Consider the following 19,530-nt stretch of genomic DNA (forward strand, 5'->3'; position numbering starts at 1 on the left):
ATTATTTCTTCATCATTTAGCAGTGGGGGTCAAATCTGTAATTTCCTCTCACAGACAACTCCGGTATTATGCTCCTCATTGGAAATTGGGAGCAATTTACAGCAGTAAATGCAGCTTCTCACTGTACTTACTTTTTCACGTCTGGCTTCAAAAGTCTTAAGGACATGGTAGTGAAAAACATGGTCCATGTGCCAAACCACCAAGCAAATGGAAAACAATATTTCAAAGGAAATGTAAAGATTGTTTTCCACAGATTTCTGAGACTTTAGCTGAGATATCAGTGACGCCGCCATGAAAGCTAGCAAACTGGCATTACTCACAATAATTTTGTTTGTTTATAAAAACATGAATAATGCAACAGCTTAAGATCAAATCTGTATATTTCGCTGTATTTTGCATCTATAAAATTGGCTTTGTGTTGTGATTATGGTAGATTTCCATAGTAATTGTTTGTTTTTTTGAAAACTTGAACATTTTCATTATATAGACTATGTGTCACAACAAAGAAAAACTTGTCAATGGTTATTGTGGCACTATTTTACCGGTCCGGCCCACTCAATACGGAATTTGTCTGAATGTGGCTCCTGAACTAAGATGTCTTTGACAACCCTGATCTGGGAACACAATACGCATAATTCCTTCCTTCTATGTCTGTTATTTTGTGCATGGTGGGTAATCAGTGGCTTGCGATAAAAACAAAAGGCACTTTTTATTATGATAAAAGCAGGGAAGTCAAAGGATGTGAAAAAAAAAACCCTCAATATCATTTGAAAATATGTTAATTAAAGGAATAAATATAATGACCTAATGGAGCTAAAATAATATTCAAAACCATAATAAACAGTTCATGTGCTTCAGCTGCACAGTTATTATAACTTTCACTTACAAAAGCTGACATCTGAAATCCTGAATTCAAGCATAATGGTGTAAAATGATGCGTGGGGTGAGATTAGGGTTAATGTGATGCTTTAAATTCTCTTTGCTTGCCTTATTTTTTTAATCAAATACATACATTTGATTTTGTGTGGTCTGCTGCTTAAGCAGCTCTAATAACTAGGCAAACAGATACATTTGAGCCCCCTTGCAAGAAATGTAATTAAGCAGAAGGTTATATAAATAGACAAAAAAGGAGGTATGTACTTGTATATCCCATATGTTCAAGCAAACCCTCACACCAAATACAAGGATTTGTGGAGACACACCTTTGGTGGTGATGAGAAACGAAGGGAGAAAAGATCTTTCGTTGCCCTCTGAAGTCTTCAAATAGTCTTATCTAAACACTCATAAAACTCCCATGAACAAGCTCCCCGAGCCAAAACTCTAATCTTTATTCATTATAAGTACTGACCATTAGCAACATGTGAAACCTCCACAGCGTCCTCCCGGTAGACAAGCATGACACAAATAGAAATTCGGCAGTGGGTGTTGCAGTCATGTCCAATGATGCCCTCATTTGCCCTCCAGTCTGACAGTCACGGTTAGGGACTTACTGCGGGAGCGTGCGGAGTCGACACGAAGCGTGCATACTGACCAGTCTGCTCCAAATCTCACATGAAGGGAGAAGACTTTAAGCCCGGTACGACTTCCACTTCCAGATATTTAATTCCTGCCAGACATGAAACCAAACATTTTTAGTTCAGCTTTTTTCTTTAATTGGAGTTCCAATGTCTATGTTGAACTGCGTAAAGTCTCCATTCACTAAGTCAGTCTTAACACAGATTTAATCTTTTGGCGACGCGCCGCAAGTGTCTTCCTTTCCTCGGTCCTTCCTATTTGTGCTCGGCTAACAGGGATTACCACTGAAAGTCTGTTTACTGAGCTAACTATGAGCAGAATGGATGACAGATGTAGCTTAAGTTAAGTAATCATCCCTGACATTTCGAGAGGTGCACCTCGACTCCACCTCCACTATTGCTTTATGAGGCCACAGAGAGCATGCACGCACACACACACACACACACACACACCCAAGGATTCAGTCATATAATCATATATTCTACAGCTAACGGTGCCAAAGAGGTGTTCATTAATGTGTTTTTTTAGAAACAGATGTTTGGACAATAGATGACCTTGTGAACCTAATCAGTGTCAAAAAATGGCTCCTTTCATCCCCAGCTCGCTTCTCTTGGACCGCGGAATAAATTGCACTCCGTCCAAAAACCTTCATTGGTTATGCACCGCTGTTCTTCCCTCTATTTCAACTCTCATTTTCATTTATGAGAGGTGTATGAATGGAATTTCGTTCTTGGCACAGTCTCACTCACAAGTGATAAGTGCTTGTCCAGAGTCTGAGGATCAGGCTTAATGAATGTTTAGATTTTTTTTTTTCCTCTCCCTCTCTTTTCATTTGTATTACTTGGAAGGCCATCAATCAAAGAATCTCCATTTGATTTGAAGTGCAGTAAAATTTTAAAAAAAGGAAAAGGAACATAGTCAACTCTCACTTTATATGCAGCAGAATGTGCTTTGTATCAAACTTGCACTCCAGAAGCTGCAGCATATAAGTTACTTTTTAGATTGTGCTGTCTTCACTCATCGTTTCATGTAACTAAAAACCCATTTCTTCTCAATGCCGGCACCGTAAGTCAAGAGTACTTGTATGAGCGTGTGGCTCATGTCTGCTGCGAGGCTCTCTTGTCTGCATCTGTACTCAAAGGTGCTTACTTGTGTACGCCTGCTGCTCAGCGTCGCGTCTGGAATGCAATTTTGTTTATGGTGCAGATCTCAGCCGTTCTATGTTGGAGATACACCTCGCCTATCTGGCTTGAAATAAATTGAGTGAGACTACTTCTTTTCTTCTTTCTTTTTTTTTAATGACTACCGTAAGCAGAGCAGTGACTGCATGAGACAGTCGCATCCGGTGAATAAAAAAGTGTTGAAACAGATGTGGCATCCACTTGGTGGAGCTGAGTCGCAAATGTTTAGGACAGGAGTATGAAATATAAGTCCAACAATAGGCTCCAATACGGTCCACGAAACCACCGAGCAAATTGTAGAAAAGTCAAAGAAAGCATTGGGGTTTTATTTGTAGTTTTTTTTAATGAATTTCTTAAGAGTAGCGGACACAACAAATCACTGAGGTCCAAGCTGGGCTATCTGGGATGCTGCCATGAAAGATAGCAAACTAGCATCAGCTTCATAGCAATGCATTCATTTGTAGTTTGTAGAAACACTGCAGTGCAACAACTATAGCTTATTGAAAAGCCTTTTGAAAAATGTATAGAAAAACATTTCATCAAAATGGGCTTTTTGTCAAAATTTTTGTTAATTTTGGTGGTAATTGTTTCGTCTCTGTGAAAATATACACATCTCTATCATGTAAAATGCACCACAAACAACAAGAAAAGTTTAACATTATAATTTAAGGGTCATTATGGGACTTTTTTTTTACTAGCCATGACCACTCAAGAAGAAATTGTGCTGCATGTGACCCCTGAAATAAAATGAGCTTGAATGTCTGTCCATCCATCCATCCATCCATCCATCCATCCATACATCCATACATGATTAGATTAGATTTGAATGCATTTCAATTATGTCCAAAAATGCTGAAGGAAGCTATGCAGACTTCTCATTGAATTTACCTTAACTTTGCGTCAACTCGTACCGCCCCTGAGTGAGTTTGTGTCTAATCACGTCTTTCCATTCACTTTGTATGCAGTTGTACTGCCTCAAAGATTGTGTCTTGTGTTGGTCGATGTAGAGTTTCAGCCAGAGACTGCATACATAAATATTAAATTGCACTCTTGCTTTCCTCGGCATCGTCTTTTTTTGTGTTATAGCTTGCCATGGAACATTTGATCATAGTGACCAATGTTGTCCAAAGTTAGCAAACTTTAAAAGTGTAATTTTCTACTTTTGCTTATTTTCATCAAATACTTTCAATAAGTAGGGGGGAAAAAACAATGTCAGGGACCTGCACGAACCCTGAATGTCACTTTCCTGCCGTGATGTAAGTGACATTTGCCTCGTCTGCAGCTATAGAAAGATGTGTCACGCTCCAATCTCTCTCACATACTTTCGAAGCCTCCCGCACATTAACATCTTCCAAAATGCCGAGCTATTCAGATCACGTGCTCGGAGTCTGCTTTAGATCTGCCATCCTAAACTCTCAGCTTTGCAACCACAATTAATGTCTTTTCATCCTTCATTTATTTGGAATTGATTCACTTCATCTCCCTTAACCCACAGGGGAAATCTTGTTCTGTTTGTGTCATGGAAAAAAGGGTCTGGTTCCATTTCGCTATTGGTTGATTTTAGATGAAAGATCTCGCACTAAATCACCGCCGGTCTTGTGACACAGCCCCAGCCTGGTCCCCTTGTATGAGTTAGCTTGCCAGTCCTATCTATATATAACCCTTCAATCAGCTCAGACGATGGCTGGACTTCAGCTGACCTTACTGCACTATATGGGCCAGAGGGACACACGGCTTGTCTTGACCCCTCGGGTAAACCTAATGCCCTTTGTAATGAGTGACAAATCAGGTCTTCCTATGGAAACACGGGCACATTTCCAAGCTCACTTGGAAAACACAGGGACAGGTCTTAAGGTTCAGGTTATTCTGATTGGGCTTTTTTTTTTTTTTTTGTTCTCCAGAATCTCGACCCCGTTTACACGACAATGTTCTCAAGTGACAAGCTTTTCAGGTTTCAGTTTACTGCAGGTGTTTGGAGTCACTGAAAATGCAACTTTTTGAAAACACTCCGAGTCTACCTCCATGGAAATGGAGGGAAATCGAACTTTTCTGAAGCATGCGCAGTACGGCCGTGATAAATAGATCTTTTGCACATGCATGAGTAGGTGGACGATACTAATGGCGGAATCATTTTCAGTGTTTCTGCTGTTTCTGCATAGCCGTACATTGTTCTCGAGATGTACCGTGTACACATGAAACCTTTCTGAATCGAAAGACAAAAATCAAGCTTCCTCACTTGAAACGCTGTCATTTGAACGGGACCCAAGATGGCACAGGCAGTTGCTGTTCCAATTTGTTTATGCATTTCATTCATGACAACTTCCTGGTTGTTGTGTTGGTTGATCTGACATTGTAGGACTGACTCTGCTCTCAAACAAGCCTGGCAGTTACTCGGACGTTCAATTTTTGATCAGCAGCTTTTCTTAGTTTCTCGTTTTCACAGGGCTGTGTCCTTGCTACATGGCCTTGGGAGGGATAGAATTATGTTCGGGAATTTTCTAAAATAACACCTTATCCACGGGTCAAACTGCCCTTGAAACTTCCAAAAAGAACATCGTATTACTTTAGCAAATGTATTTCTACATAAACTCGCTGACTGACTGCATATAATAACTGAGGTCAGCATCTCCTGGAAGTTCGTGCACCTCCTTTTTTTTTTCTGGTTGTAAAGAGAAAATAACATCGTTTCCTGACTCCTCCGAACTCGCGGCCCGTGCTCCAGGTATTTATTTATAACTGCTATTCAGAGGGGAATTCAGCAAAATGATGAACCCGTCAACCATCAACTTCCACATAGAGCTTACAACCATCAACCGCTCCTCCTCCTCCTCCTCCTCCTCCTCCTCTCCCCCTTCAGTCTGCGTTTAAATAACTGGGTGTCACTGCGAAATAGGAACACACATGAGGGAAACAATTGTGTGAGGGTTTTTTTTTTGTTGTTGTTGTTTTTGCTTACTCGTGTCCTTTTCCTTCCGGGGACTTGACCTAACTTGGCCTTTCACAGCTGACCTGGAATACATGCATGCTTGACAGGTCCCCCCCCATTAGCCGGGGGGCCACCGTGTTCCCACGAGGACACTGTTAACAAATTCAACGAGCGAGTCACCAAGCATTCTCTGATATTCCCGTACACCTCGCTATTCTAGGAAACAGGAATGACCAAGAGGGGTTTTCACACGTTCAGATTGTCACATGTGCACCGAGCAAAGAGAATTAATGCCAGATGAATGTATTGTAAATAATGACTCCCCCGCAGTATGTTCATGTGAACCTTCACCCTGAGCATGCTAATAATACAGACGGAGAGGAGGGAGACGGGTAGAGGCATGAGAAATAGATTCAAGCAAGCAGCTTTTTAGCTTTGCAGACTGACTGAACAACAGTGTTGAGTGTCGCGATTACATTGATAATCCCGAGGATAGACTCAGTGATACAAATTGCCGGGAGGTCTATGTGGTCTCCTTCATTCCTCATACTCAGCGCAGGAATGGGGGGGGAAAAAAATCATTTCCGAAGATGTAATACTGACGGCCATTTGTCAAGGATTTGCTTCATGTCGTGTTGCTCTGGAGCCTAATCGTGTTTTTGGGATGCAGCAGAGGTTTGTCTGCCCGTGTGCAATCCCCTATTTTGCCAGTGAAAGTTTGCCCGCATGAGAGCCGCTCGGCTTCACTCTCAGATTCATCTTCATTGCGTTTTTAGGCTGAGTAAACAAAATCTTGTAACATCTCATCTAATCTTGTGACATATTATCCCGAAAAAACCCCTTGGTCTGCATAATCGCTCTTCCACTTGTAAATGAAAGTGAGATTCTCTCTCTTTACAGTTTCTGCTGTGGGAACAATGAAAGTGAATCTGGCCAGTAAAATTAGAATATGAGGTCTTGTACTTGATTGAGGGTGTTACATATTTGATGAGTATGATGTTAAAAAGGCTTCGTCCCACTTCCGTTTTTTTTTTTTTTTTTGGTTTTTTTTTCTGTGTCCCTCCTCTGAGCCTTTTTGGCTGCTTTGATTTGCGATGGCTTTGGTTCAAAGTGGCTCTCTGATCATGCGAGTTATTTTAAGTAAGACGGCGAAGTTGGTGCACAGATCCACTGACAGGAAAAAGGCAAAGGTTAAAGCCTTTTGGGATTACCATATTTCATACTCGAGGGCCTTTGACAATATGCTGCTCTCCCCTGGTGTGACTCATGCTCCTGGCTCAGGACCAGGTCCGCAGCCTGAGTGGCGGGGTGGCGATCACGTACAGAAATTACTCGCAATGTCTGTTGAAAGTAATCCGAGTTAGCTTTGTCTTTGAACCGGTGTCTGGTGACACTCTGGCCTCCCCCACAGCCACGAGAACTGATGACTGAGGCACACTCGTGCAACTGGAAAGTGAAATACTCACACAGGCACTCAGCACATACTTCCCGGTGCACATTACGTTCACATTTATGTATCTCTTGGCTCTTGACGCAATATAATCTAGCAAAATTTCAAACATATGCTTACGTGAATATATTCCAACAGTCACTTTGTGCTCTGTAAGGCCATCATAAAAAAATTACAGCAAATCATAAATCTATGAATCATAACTCTCTCATCTATAGCTTTTGCAAGTGACACTGATGATGATTTAGTACATTTAGACACTTTATTCAAAGTGTTGTCATGCATTGTCAGGGTGGTATGAATGTGCAGTAAATATAAAATCCGATGTCGTGATTCAAGGACAGCGCAGCCAGTAGTGCAAGCCGCTCTGCTTTGTAACTCCATGGAGTTAGTGATGGCTGTGGATAGATACAGAATCTCAAGCACGGGGCAATAAACAAATAAATTAAATGCACAGAATTGAGGAAAAAGATGAAATCAAGCCCTGCACTATAAGATAAGATGATACAGCTGAGCATCAAAATGATTATCTGTTTTTCATGCACTTATGACCGAGCCCCTCAGGACACTTTTCAGTCAACTATAGATAAGCATTTTAAAATATACACCTTTGTGCGTGAGGGGGAGGTGAGGGAGAGTGCTGCATCTCTGGAGTTGTTGAAAAGTAGGTGGCAACTCTCCATACTTTGCAGAAACTGAAAACAACTTCTAAGACTTCTTCAGTTTGAAATACTTGCGCACATGCACGCGAGGGAATTACATGTATGATGTTAAAGGAGTTAGTGTGACAAGCTTGACGCTGGCACAAGCTGTTAGCCTTTCGACAGACTTTCATGTGAATCTGATGAGCATTCATTTATTCCATTATTAGTCTTCGCGATGTTCTTTGTGGAGTTACCAGGTCTTCATTGTGGAGTTAAGAGGACTTCATTCTGTTTAGTCTCACCGTACTCGTGCTTCCACCCATATATATTTTATGTACTTGCGAAGCGTCTACTCCAAGTCGGAAGTAGTGTTGTGGGAGTTAATGTGGGAAGATGGCTTTCTGGTGGAGGTGACTGATGGCGTCACAATACAGCCTCCTCCAGAGTTCAGCACTGCTGCCTGAATGAATCCTGGTGTATTTCTGCAAATTCATTTCCGCCTTGTCTCTTCCTTATTTAACCCTGAGCTGAATTATAGTGGATGCTGCAGCTAGGATTATATTCAGACTTTGATGGCTCACTACTACTTAGTTATACGTCCCTTTGTGGGGTCCAGTGCATTGAGATGAGGGGATGATTGGGATTCTGGGTCAGCTGACCAGAAAAGAAGAGTTACACAGTCCATTGCCTCTTTGTATTAATTGGCATGTCAACTGTAAGAGGTGCCTGCATTGAGGCGTTTAGGTGTAGGAGGGAAAAGAAAGGCTGGGGCAGAGCCAGATTTGAAAAAAAAAAAAAAAAAAAAACTTTTCTGTAAAATGGCCACTAAAACATCCCCTTCACACTGATCGAATAGAGGGAGGGCTGCATCTGATGTTTGATGGAGGCGTCTTATTGTGCTCAGAACACAGTGGTTTGCTGTGTGGTTGCGACACTTTTAGTGCAAACTGTCAGATAGATTTGACTATTCTCAATTGCTGACTGAAGGTCATTTCGTTGGGGAGCCCTCCATAAAAACCCTCCTGTCCTCACAGAGCCAGTGATGCACAAAATACTTAGTAATTCTCCCGCCGTCATCCCTCTTGAGCTGTTTTTGAATGAATAAAAAATAAGCAATGGGGTATAAAAGGAGATGGCTCCTGCAACCGCCAGCGGGAACACTGATTAGGGTCTCACCATATGGCAAAAGAATGCAATTTAAAGCACATTAAAAACCTTTTTTTCCCTCCTCCAAATCGGACAATTTCACTTTATACTGAAGCTGTTAAGGCTTTATCTTTCGTCAAAATACTTTTTTTTCTCCATCTTTCCGTGTTCTTCAAAAATGGTTTTTCATAATGATGGACGACAACAGCTTTCTGGCCTTTAGACAAGACTCAGGTGCTGATGCTGCTGTGCCCAAAGGTGAAGCAGAATCACTCCCCCCCTCCTTGTTCCCCTGTGGATGAGGAGCAGATGCAGACGGGGCATCATCAACATTCAAACAGCGCCCACGGACACACAGCACCTCCATGAATACAGAGTGGCTCTCCATGATGGTTAATGTAAGATCTTGTTTTCTAGTCTTTGTTCTCTCACACTCCAGTTTCATCCCCAGAATCAAGCCACTCGTGGCACACGTTTACAGAATGAGGTCAATTTCCAGGATTTTTTTCCTGCAAAAACTAAATGAGGGAGAGAGAAACAGAGAGTTCTACATTAGTCCCTCATTTCTGTACGGCAGCAGTTTTTTTTGTTTGTTTTTTATGAATTATAGTGTGAATCACCAAACACACTGTAATAATTATTTCAAGCATTAAAAAGAAAAACTGAATTATTCTCTCCAGTACGGAAAACATGTGGTCAAATGAGACACCAGGGGACAAGGATTGAGACCTATAATGACAACATTAGCCCTCTACCATCAGGCAGCCATACTGTATCTCTGAATTGCAAAGGTTGTAACATTAGCAAGGCGCTGCTTCTATAGTATCTTCCCCAACCTCTGTCTATTAAGCAGATGAATAATTTACTCTACCAGGAGAAAGGGGTATCAAAAAGTCCCTTATAAGTGCAGGGAAATAGTCACTTACCCTGTGGTATAGCATGCAAAGTAACTATTGATTATATGTCTTTCAATCGGAATATCCTTTCTTCTCACAAGACCTCTGCCTCGTGCTTTGGTTTTCACTTAAGCGGATGTGCATATTTTGCGTCTTCATCTTCTCCCTAACCCTCCAGGGATGCATAATGCCTTGCGTTACATAACAGAAGTGTTTCCATTCACAGTCCTGCTGCTCCAGGAATAAATATATGCTTAGATGTTCACAATTTTTACTCTTATACATTTGTTTAAAATGTGTTTCCCCCCCCCATTCTGTAAATCATCTACAGGGACAAATAGCGAAAAGACTTGGCATCTTTTTGCACCGCTTATGGCTTCACCTCACCCACTCATGTTTGTTTTGGGTTCCAGCCACCACGCCTGTTGGCAAATGAAATCTCTCCCGTTCATTAGGTGTGTGTGGGTAAGCCTTCATTGCTGTGTGGTGAAATGTTATCAGCCATGTGCTCCAGTCAGGGTCTCTAATGGATGCTCCGTTCCAACAGCAGCCCATCAGATGTTACTCGGCTGTGCAGTCGCAGACAATCCCTGCAGCAAGGCCACTCGCCCACTCCGTGGAGCGAGGTGAAATAGTAAACCCTGAAATTCACACACACACACACACATACATATCTGCATGCACTCAAAAAGATGCATACTTAGTATCGCCTTTCCACGAGCTCACAGTAAACCCAATGGCCTTTTTTACTCGAGGTCAGGCAGACTGACCCTGGAGTACAACAATGTGCTTCGGATGTCCACGTTCTTCACTCATTTCCTGGGAGAATTCCCCAGGCTGTGTTTCACCTCATTATCGGCCAGCAGTTGTTGGACCCTTAAAATACATTTGTGACATATTTTGCTCCATTAGTAATCCTGAAGGTCGAGGTACCTGTTCTTCCTTCAATAGTTCCATTTTATTTTTTTTGATGAAAGTTATTGTTTTGTTTTTGTTTTTGTCAAAATACATAAAATCATAGATCATTGTGGATGTGATAAACCCTCTACATCAAAGGTGGCAAGAACATTTTTATGTAAAAATAATGCCATATTTGCTTTTGAATTTCAACTTTAAAGTTTCTCTTAGTTGTGGTACAGAGTATATCTGTATCACTGATCTACACGGTCAACTCGTCTGTAGTAAATTCAGTGACACTAGGCTGCACTGTGACATTGAGTCTTGGGTTCATTCTCCTGTTGAAAGGAGTGAAAAGGCACAGAGAAAGTGCTGACAGTAGCACTCTGCCTTTCTAGTTTACTTAGAGCACTCTATAGGTGCCATATAGTGCATTAGAGGTTACCCATCTCCTTGAGCTCTTTGGTCCTATGCTGCTGGTAGTGCGAATTGCACAGGTAGAGTGTTGAACCCTTCTAATACACAAGGATCTCGCCATGCTCTGCCTCTGCTGAGCCAGCATACTCATTAAGCCTTCAACTAGTGAAACTCAATGGGAGACTGTCCAACCGTCTGCCCGCCTCTTAGGATTTTCGGCATGGCTGCACTGGCAGACCTGAGTGAGACATTTATATGAGCCAAATGTTTGTGTGCCTTCACAGGCACAGCAGTTTATGTGGAGGAAAACAGGCACTCGTAAAAGCATACTGCCTACACATAAATAGATGAATAACTATTTTTCTAACATGTTCTCTTTTTATTGTACGCAAATGCCTCATAAGATGTCTCCATAAGCACCTTTGATGTCAGCAGCAAGCGGCGAAATTCACATTTAATTAGCACCTCATGTGAAAAACGTCTCCCTCCGTTATCAGTCTCCATTTATGTATTTATATCTCATTGTCCTCATTCGAGCATCACTGGGATTTTTGTGGTCCTCCATCTTTTTAAAAAGACTAAGTACACTGGGTTCCTGTTCACCGGTTGGTAGAGATAGCGTTAAGACAGGGCAGCTGCCTTCCCTGCAGCTATACACATCTGCAGCGGGAGGAAGTAAAGGAGCTGTTGTCTCCAGTGGCAGTGTTTGTCTGTATTTGGACCAGGGCTTCGGTCTCCGGCTCTGTGCTTTGTAGAATTCGCTTGGCTTGCAGACCCCGTCTCCCTGCGCATCGCTCTGAGCCTCCGTCCTTCTTCTCAGTCTCACTGACTGACTGTGGCATCCTGGGCTGTCTTCATGGCTCCAGTTGTAGGATAACTTTACCCTTCCTGATGCTCTCCTGCATGTTCTCACTGCATAATTGAAGTGCCTATGGGTTCCGAGGCTGATTGAAGAGTCTTGTAGGGACGGTGGAGCTCTAACTGCAGAATTAGTCAGGGATGTCTAATAGCGTCCCTTATGGCATTGTCCCGGCTTTCTTTCTTTCTTTCTTTCTCTGTCTTGTCCTCTTCGGGTAGGAGATGCTGTCAGGTGTGAAAGAGTATGGCTGCGTGAGTGCAGACAGTACGGATGGCTCTGGACAGTCAGAGAAAGGCTTGTCTGTCTTTAATCCTTTCTGACGCGATTGATTTAGTCACTTTGTGGTGAAAAGGGTTTTCAGCTCCTTTCTGAAGAGGGAAAGAGAGGGAGGGAGACATGGCGAGGCCAGCATCACTGATAGGTGTGTAACTGAAGACCGCTGAAGAGGATAAGCTCAGCTGCGGCGCAGGCATCCAACCAGAACCTCTGCAGTGTTGCGTCATTTTCAATTCTTGACTAAGCATGTGATATGGGAAAACTTCCTCAGTGGAAATATATCAGTACAGAGTTGTCTTTTTTACGTCCTGTCATGTGTCTGCTACACCAAGGCTGTTGGAAATCCATTGAGAAGTGCAGACATGAGTTTGACCCAATTAAATCTTGATTGTTTCAGGATATGCATACAGTACAATGCTGCATGCTGTTATATGGCAGTCGGTCTTGCGGCATGGTTCTCTCGGTTGTCTCCCACGCTGTGTGGATTTAACCAGGACTTCGCTGGGAAATGAAATTTTAACCAGGCAGATATAGCTTTTTAATCTCACGCTCCACATCTGTCTCGGCCCTTTGAATTCATGCAATGTTTATTTTGAGCCTGAAAGCACCCCAGCCATCATCACGGACCCGTTAAATAATTTACTTGTTATACAACTCACATCAGCTGGAGACTATACCTCGGGGGAATGTCTAGGATGTCCCCCGGAAGCCTGTGGAGGTGGGGAGATTTCCCAGGAAGCTGTGCTTGGCCTACAGCTTAGATTGTCTTTCAACATCAAAAGAAACACTGTACATCAGTATGCAATCAAACACATAATTTATACCATTTGTTTAGGAATTCATGACATAAAAGGGGTTTCTGCCTTTTACAGAGGTTGTCAAGGAAGTCATTTATAACTTGTACCATAGACATTGCTGGTTTTCATGCCACATCTTCTTAATCGAGATTCAAACCTGGAGCCCTCAAATTGGCGTCTTCCTTTTATGGATTTTTGTTTGCTTTTCTAAAACACGACAACATTAATCATTAGAAAACGTAAGTTGAAGCATTGTGGATTTTATACTGACATGGAGTTTTTGATATGATACACACATTTTAATTTGGTCGAAGGCTGTTGAGGAATATGTCAGCGTACAAAAGAAGTGTGCCAGTTTTTAGTCATTCATCTACACAAGCTTATCCAAGAAAAGAACCAGTGGTATCAGTTGACCACAGCTGATGGTACACTCTGGGCAGACACTTACACAAGCGATCCGGTGGGCATTTTAGAGGCACCAGTTCCCTAACAAGCTTTTCTTTGGGAACATATCAAAGCAAGTCCAAAGAGAAAACCTGCACAGGTAGAACATGCAAACTGGATCCAAACCAGGACACTCTTGGTGAGAGGTGAGAATGCTTACCTCTTCACAGCTGTGTCATCCACATAAGCATACTGTAAGTGTTTTAGACTAGTTGGCTTTTTTTGTTGTTTACATGACAACAGTAGTCTGAGCCACTGAAAATGCAACTTTCTGAAATCGGCTTCCAATGTGGAACTTTTCGAAAATGCTCTATCACCATGGAAATTTGGGGAAAAGCAAACTTTTTGAAAACACTCCTACTGCCCATGTGTTGTATTTATTTCCATCCTTAAGAACTTGTCATGCACCATTAATAAAGATGTCACTACTGATCTATTGCACTGTTGGTTTTAATTGAGCTCATTGGATCGTGGCTGGAGGGGATCAAATGATTTTAGATCTCAGCTCATGCTGATACATAACCGAAAACAACAACAGGAGTCAAAGTAAGGTGTTATTATATACAACATGATATGCTACTTCAATGTTTGGTTTACTACAGTTGGAGTACTTTCTTATCAAGAAGCAATTTAAAAAAAACCACACAGACAACCTTCTTCTAGCAGGCATACTCAAACCATCTCCCTGGAGAGCACACACTTCAGATAACACTCTTTCACAACGTGCTTTGAGGAAGACCTTTCTACTTTCTGAGTTGAAAATACAAATAGACTGTCTTTGGTCTTTGGATTTTCCACCCTAGTGGAGTGTTTACGATAGCTTCAGTATGTTTGTCATTTTCTAAGTTTGGTTTCCTCTCGCTAATTGGCAGGTCCCGGTGCTTTTGTAGCAACACGATTCACTGGGCTTCAATACCACATGGCAAAAATTGAAAAATCTTCTCTACGCCACAGTAAATAACTTGTGTCTTTATTTCAGTGTAAAATCAATGGTGGATAAAGCAGAAGATTCTGTCTGGTATGAGAAAAATATTATTTTCATGTGGATCAAAAGAAAGATGAAGCTGCAGTGAGGGGCAGAGGGGATTGTAAAGTGATGAAGTGACTCTATCCTCAGCAGCAGTGAGCTTGGCATTTTTATCAATGGCATGTTATATTGTTCTTTATTGGTGCAAGTGTCTCCTAATTGCTAAAACATGCGGTCTATATCTCATTATGTCTCATAAAGCGTGACTTCACTGTTAACTAAATAATTACAGTCAGTCGTAAAGCTTCGCAACATGAATTAAGGGACGTTGACGTACCTTTAGACACCACACACATTTTCTTTTTGTATGGGGACCTTTGGCCCCACAACAACGTTTTTTTCATGCCTTTTGCTGACATTACATTGACTTATATTCAGTTTCTGTTGACATACTCTGTAAAGTCACTTGTAAGTACTGTTTGCATAACTCTTAGTGTAAGGATAAAACGAACCGAGGTGTAATCTCAATACATGTCTTTGCCTCAGCGTTTTTTTATGGTTTTCATTATGTGGACTAAATGTGCACACACACACACACACACACACACACTCGCGAGAACTTCACAAACTCATCCACTGGGCCCTTGAGCCCTTGTGATGAGAGCAGTCACAAAGGACAGCAGTAATTTGACAAAAGCTGTCATTCTTTACGACAGAACGTGACCTCTGTGAGTGATCAGTGTGTGAAAAGGTCAACAATGCACACGCACACACACACTCAGACCACTTTCCTCCAGGGGAGATTGAAGTGGGGTCCTGTGTCGGGTGGCTTCGTGTCACTGAGCCAGTTACTGCAGCAGCTGATAATTCCCCGAGTCAGTCACTTGGATGAAGGGTCAGCCTCTATTTTATCCTCCGGTTCAGTCTCCCCTTCTCCTGCACACATCTTTTGTGTGTGTGTGTACAATCTCTCCGGCTTTAATGTGCTATCCTACTTTCACCCGCCTCACGCTTGACCTCTTTCACATCTTCTTCCTGTTTGGAAACTTGCCTCACCCAGTATTATCGCAATTATTTTCACCCTGGGCTTGTTAAAGCACCTCTAACAGTAGGACTCCATCCATCCAGCTGGGTAGAGTCACATCTCATGTCCTCCAATTTCCTCCAGCAGAAAGTTAATGTTGCTTCACTTCACACTTCTCTTCGTTTTTTTTTTTTTAACCAATTCATCCTCGACTAACATCGAGACAGGTTCCAGCCTGACTTACTAAGAAGTGCCCTCCAACTATATCTTTACATGTATGAAAAGGTTGCATATTCTCTCAGCTCACACTTACACTTTAATTGATTTTCAAGAAAAGGCCTCCATATCAAGCAAAGTTACATACGCCCACGTTGCTCTCTCCCGTCAGAAGTGCTGTTAACTTTTTGAACCCGATTTGGTGTTAAGAGAAGCTGGTTTTATACTCCAGACTGCAATGATTTCTCTTTTTTCCCCCCATTATCGCTGCGAGAAGATATGTTCCTATCAGCCTTAAATGGAAGTAACCTTCAAACTGACAGGTATGAAGAAAGCATCTTTTTGAGCTGCATGTATGCATGGGAACAAGGCAAAACAGATCATCAAGGTGTAGCACATGATTTGTTTTGACAGTGTTTTCCAGGAACTGCAGAAAAGAAAATGAAAAACAGGAGTTATAAAATGCTCAAACTCTCACTGAAGCTTGTTATAAAGGAATCCAAGTGGACCGGTAAAGCTGTCACGTCCTCCCCTCAGTTGCATAATGATGATTGCTTATCTTGAAAAGTACCAGAAAATGGATAAAGATGACTATGAAAGCTGAGTATACCCAAGAACATCAGTAGTTGTTGTATATATCTGGTCTAATAAACAATGGAGAATCAAAATGGCATGCACTGTGGTGCAGTGGTTTGCAGAAATCCTACACAGGCGCAGGTTTGACATGCACATAGGCCGATTGGAATCGGGTTGGATTGCTAACTACCTCATCATCGTGCCACCCTAAGCTAATATTGGTACTTTTTTTTTTTTCATTTGTTGCAATCATACATATCACGATAATGACTCATGGACATTTCTGACACCAAAGCAACACTGCAACAGCTACCTCATGAAAAACACCTTTTGTATCGTGGCTATTTATCTCACCCCAGTCCATGCTGAGGGACCCTTACTGTGTGGAGTTTGGGTGTTGTCCCTATGTTTTGTTGTTTGATTGTTTTTTTTCCCCCTTTGCGGAATCCGGCTTCCTAAATCATGCACTTGATTGTCACTTGGGGAAATTGTGAATGTGAGTATATGAGATTTTCTGTCTGTCTGGGTGCTACGATGAACTGGTGATCTGTTGGGATGGATGGATGGCTGGATGGATGGATGGATGGATGGGTGGATGCCATTGTAACAATCTCATTAGCATAATTTTAAGTCTAGTTTATTACACACATTTAAAAATACTTGTGGCAACCCAACAAAATCAGAAGAGTCCTAACTTTCTCCACCTGGTCTCAGCAGTGTTTGGGGTTTCCTTAATCCTCCCCCGCAGACGGGACATCAAAACAGGACCGTCCCACAATTAAAAGAAGATAAGAAGCTCAACAGAGGGCCTTTCAGGTCAAGCTGAGCCCTACATGCCAATGTCAGATAAACGACAAGATCAGAGCTTATCCCGGAGGTATTTCCTGCGTTAGCGACACAAAGGGCTAATGACAGTGTGTTGCTGTCGCCATAGTAGTAGTAGTAGTAGTCGTAATGTTGTCGGTAGAAGCAGGGCAGAGATTAAAGGGTGCTCCTTGTTGGCTCAGCTCAGACAGATTGAGTGGGGGGTTGGGCGGTTTCACGGTCACTTAAGAGAGCGACACACTTGGACGAACCTCCCTTCACTGGGCATTAAACACAATTAAGAGAAGGCACTGTTTCCCTCCCCACCTGGGCTCTTAAAGCTCCCAATGCTGCCCCTTGCTAGCTGTAAATCCGCACAATCTATCTGGCCGCTTAAACTTACTATTCGTCCCTTGCCTCCTCGAGCGCCTCCTCACGCTCTATATAATCTGGCCTCAAAGTGGTAGCTGTGCTTCTCTATATCGCCCATAAGGACATGACCTTTAACCACCGTTTCCAAATGACGTTTCTACCGTGCCCTTTTTAATCAGCGAAGTATAAAGGGCCAGCAGGTACCTCCCAATGAATACGAGTTGCCTCTGAATTATTTAGATTATGAACGATTGAAAGTCTTTTGAGAACCACCGCACATCTCTCTCACCCTCTCAGGGGTGGTCTTACTCACACCTCTCATTCATAAAAGTGTGTGAAATCCGCTGCCATATATGAGTAAATAACTGCTGTTTTCCTCCAGGGGGTGGTTGGCTGGGTTCTATTTACAGTCCGGCTTTGAGTTTAACCTTCACCGCTGACTTTGAGCACACGATCCAGTCTTTTCGCAAAATCTCACACAGGAAATCAGTGAGCGTATCTTTTATTAGTTTAAAGCACACCATGGGTTGTTTGTTTCTGTGCTTTCTACTATATTATATTTATAAAACTTTCCTTTTCCTGTCCCAGGTAACGTGTTTTGCTGCTTTTAAGTCTTTCAGAGCCTTTTGGAAATAGTTTCCTGTCGGTCTTTTGAATACCTGGTTTTGAATGAAGGAATGATTGAAACCAGCCACGAAGTAGAGTTCAGAATGAGAGTGCACCCGGGGAAGGATATCTCACCACACATTCTGTCTGACAGAGGGCTTTCCTCCATATTTCATTTCATTTCATTCCTTTAAGTTAACAGTTTACAAGACAATTTCAAAATGTTCTGAAAAACCTGACTTGCTGCACTATTGTCATTTATTTTTGTTTGCGAATGACTCATGGATGTTTTGGGCAGTTACAACAAATTATTAGATTTTAGTATTGAATTATTTTGCATTGGGTAAGTAATCAATAAATGTTTATGATGAATGTAACTGCATTGGAGTCTATGATTAGAACGATGTCCTGATGCTGTGAGTCAGGATCTTAAGAATATTTAGTCTATTAGGAAAATCCAAATAAATATTTTAAGTCCCTCAATTGTGGCTAGAACATGAATTGTATACATAGTGAAGAACTCAGGTTGGTAGAGGTCAGTCTATCCAGGTCACAGGTTAGGAAGAGTTCGGCTTTGCTCATCAGACACTTTCTAACTGTTTATGTATCTACATATCCTCCAGGGCTCATTAGACCCGGGTCATCTATCACCACCTCATGAGGCCTGCAGCCGAAGCCCTTAAGTTACCCACAATCACCTAACATCAGTTAGCAACGGAGTTCTGCAGTCTGATAATGTGCAATAAGTCACTTTGTTTGCCTGCGGTGTGGCGGAGCCGATCATCAGACTGGCGTAATCAGTCAAACCGAAGCTACACTTGTTTGTTTGTGGAAGTGCTCTAAGTGCACTCCATTTCCAGGTCTTCCATTTGTCAGTTAAACTTTTGTCATCTCCTGGAAATTAGCACTGTGTGTGTGTGTGTGTGTGTGTGTGTGTGTGTGTGTGTGTGTGTGTGTGTGTGTGTGTGTGTGTGTGTGTGTGTGTGTGTGTGTGTGTGTGTGTGTGTGTGTGTGTGTGTGTGTGTGTGTGTGTGTGTGTGTGTGTGTGTGTGTGTGTGTGTGTGTGTGTGTGGGGGGGGTTAATTATTTCATTGTGAAAAAGAAAAGCTGAAACAGTTTGAAGCAGGGTGATATTCCTCCATAATCTCTACCTGCCGATGACTGAGCCTCTGCACTGTATATGAATGTGGGCTGTGCTGTGTGTTTGTTTGCATGCACAGCAGGTTTGTTGTGCATATTGCTGACAGGCATTAAAGTGTTCTGGCACAGCAGTGCAAAGATGAGAAAGGAAAAGAGGAGGCAGACTGAATAGAGGGGAAGAAAAGATGGGGGTGTGATGATATACCATGGTCCTGTTCCATATTTTACATCATTTTGGATTTTTTTTTTTTTTTTTTTTTAATTCGTTGCAAGATTGCCTGAGTTTTTTTTTTTTCTTTCTTTCAATTAGACGTTTGCAAAAATGTCAACGCTTAGCTCCCAGATGATATTTCACATGTTGTATGCCTCTTATCTCT

The 19,530-nt window shown here is 42.1% G+C and overlaps 1 protein-coding gene across 1 annotated transcript in view; it reads left to right on the forward strand.

Annotated features, from left to right (window-relative positions):
- Positions 1-19,530, forward strand: part of tspan9a (tetraspanin 9a) — a 72,968-nt gene that overhangs the window by 29,792 nt on the left and 23,646 nt on the right. The window lies entirely within an intron of this gene.

This window comes from Blennius ocellaris, assembly GCF_963422515.1.
Source record: "Blennius ocellaris genome assembly, chromosome: 11".
Classification (NCBI taxonomy): Eukaryota; Metazoa; Chordata; class Actinopteri; order Blenniiformes; family Blenniidae; genus Blennius; species Blennius ocellaris.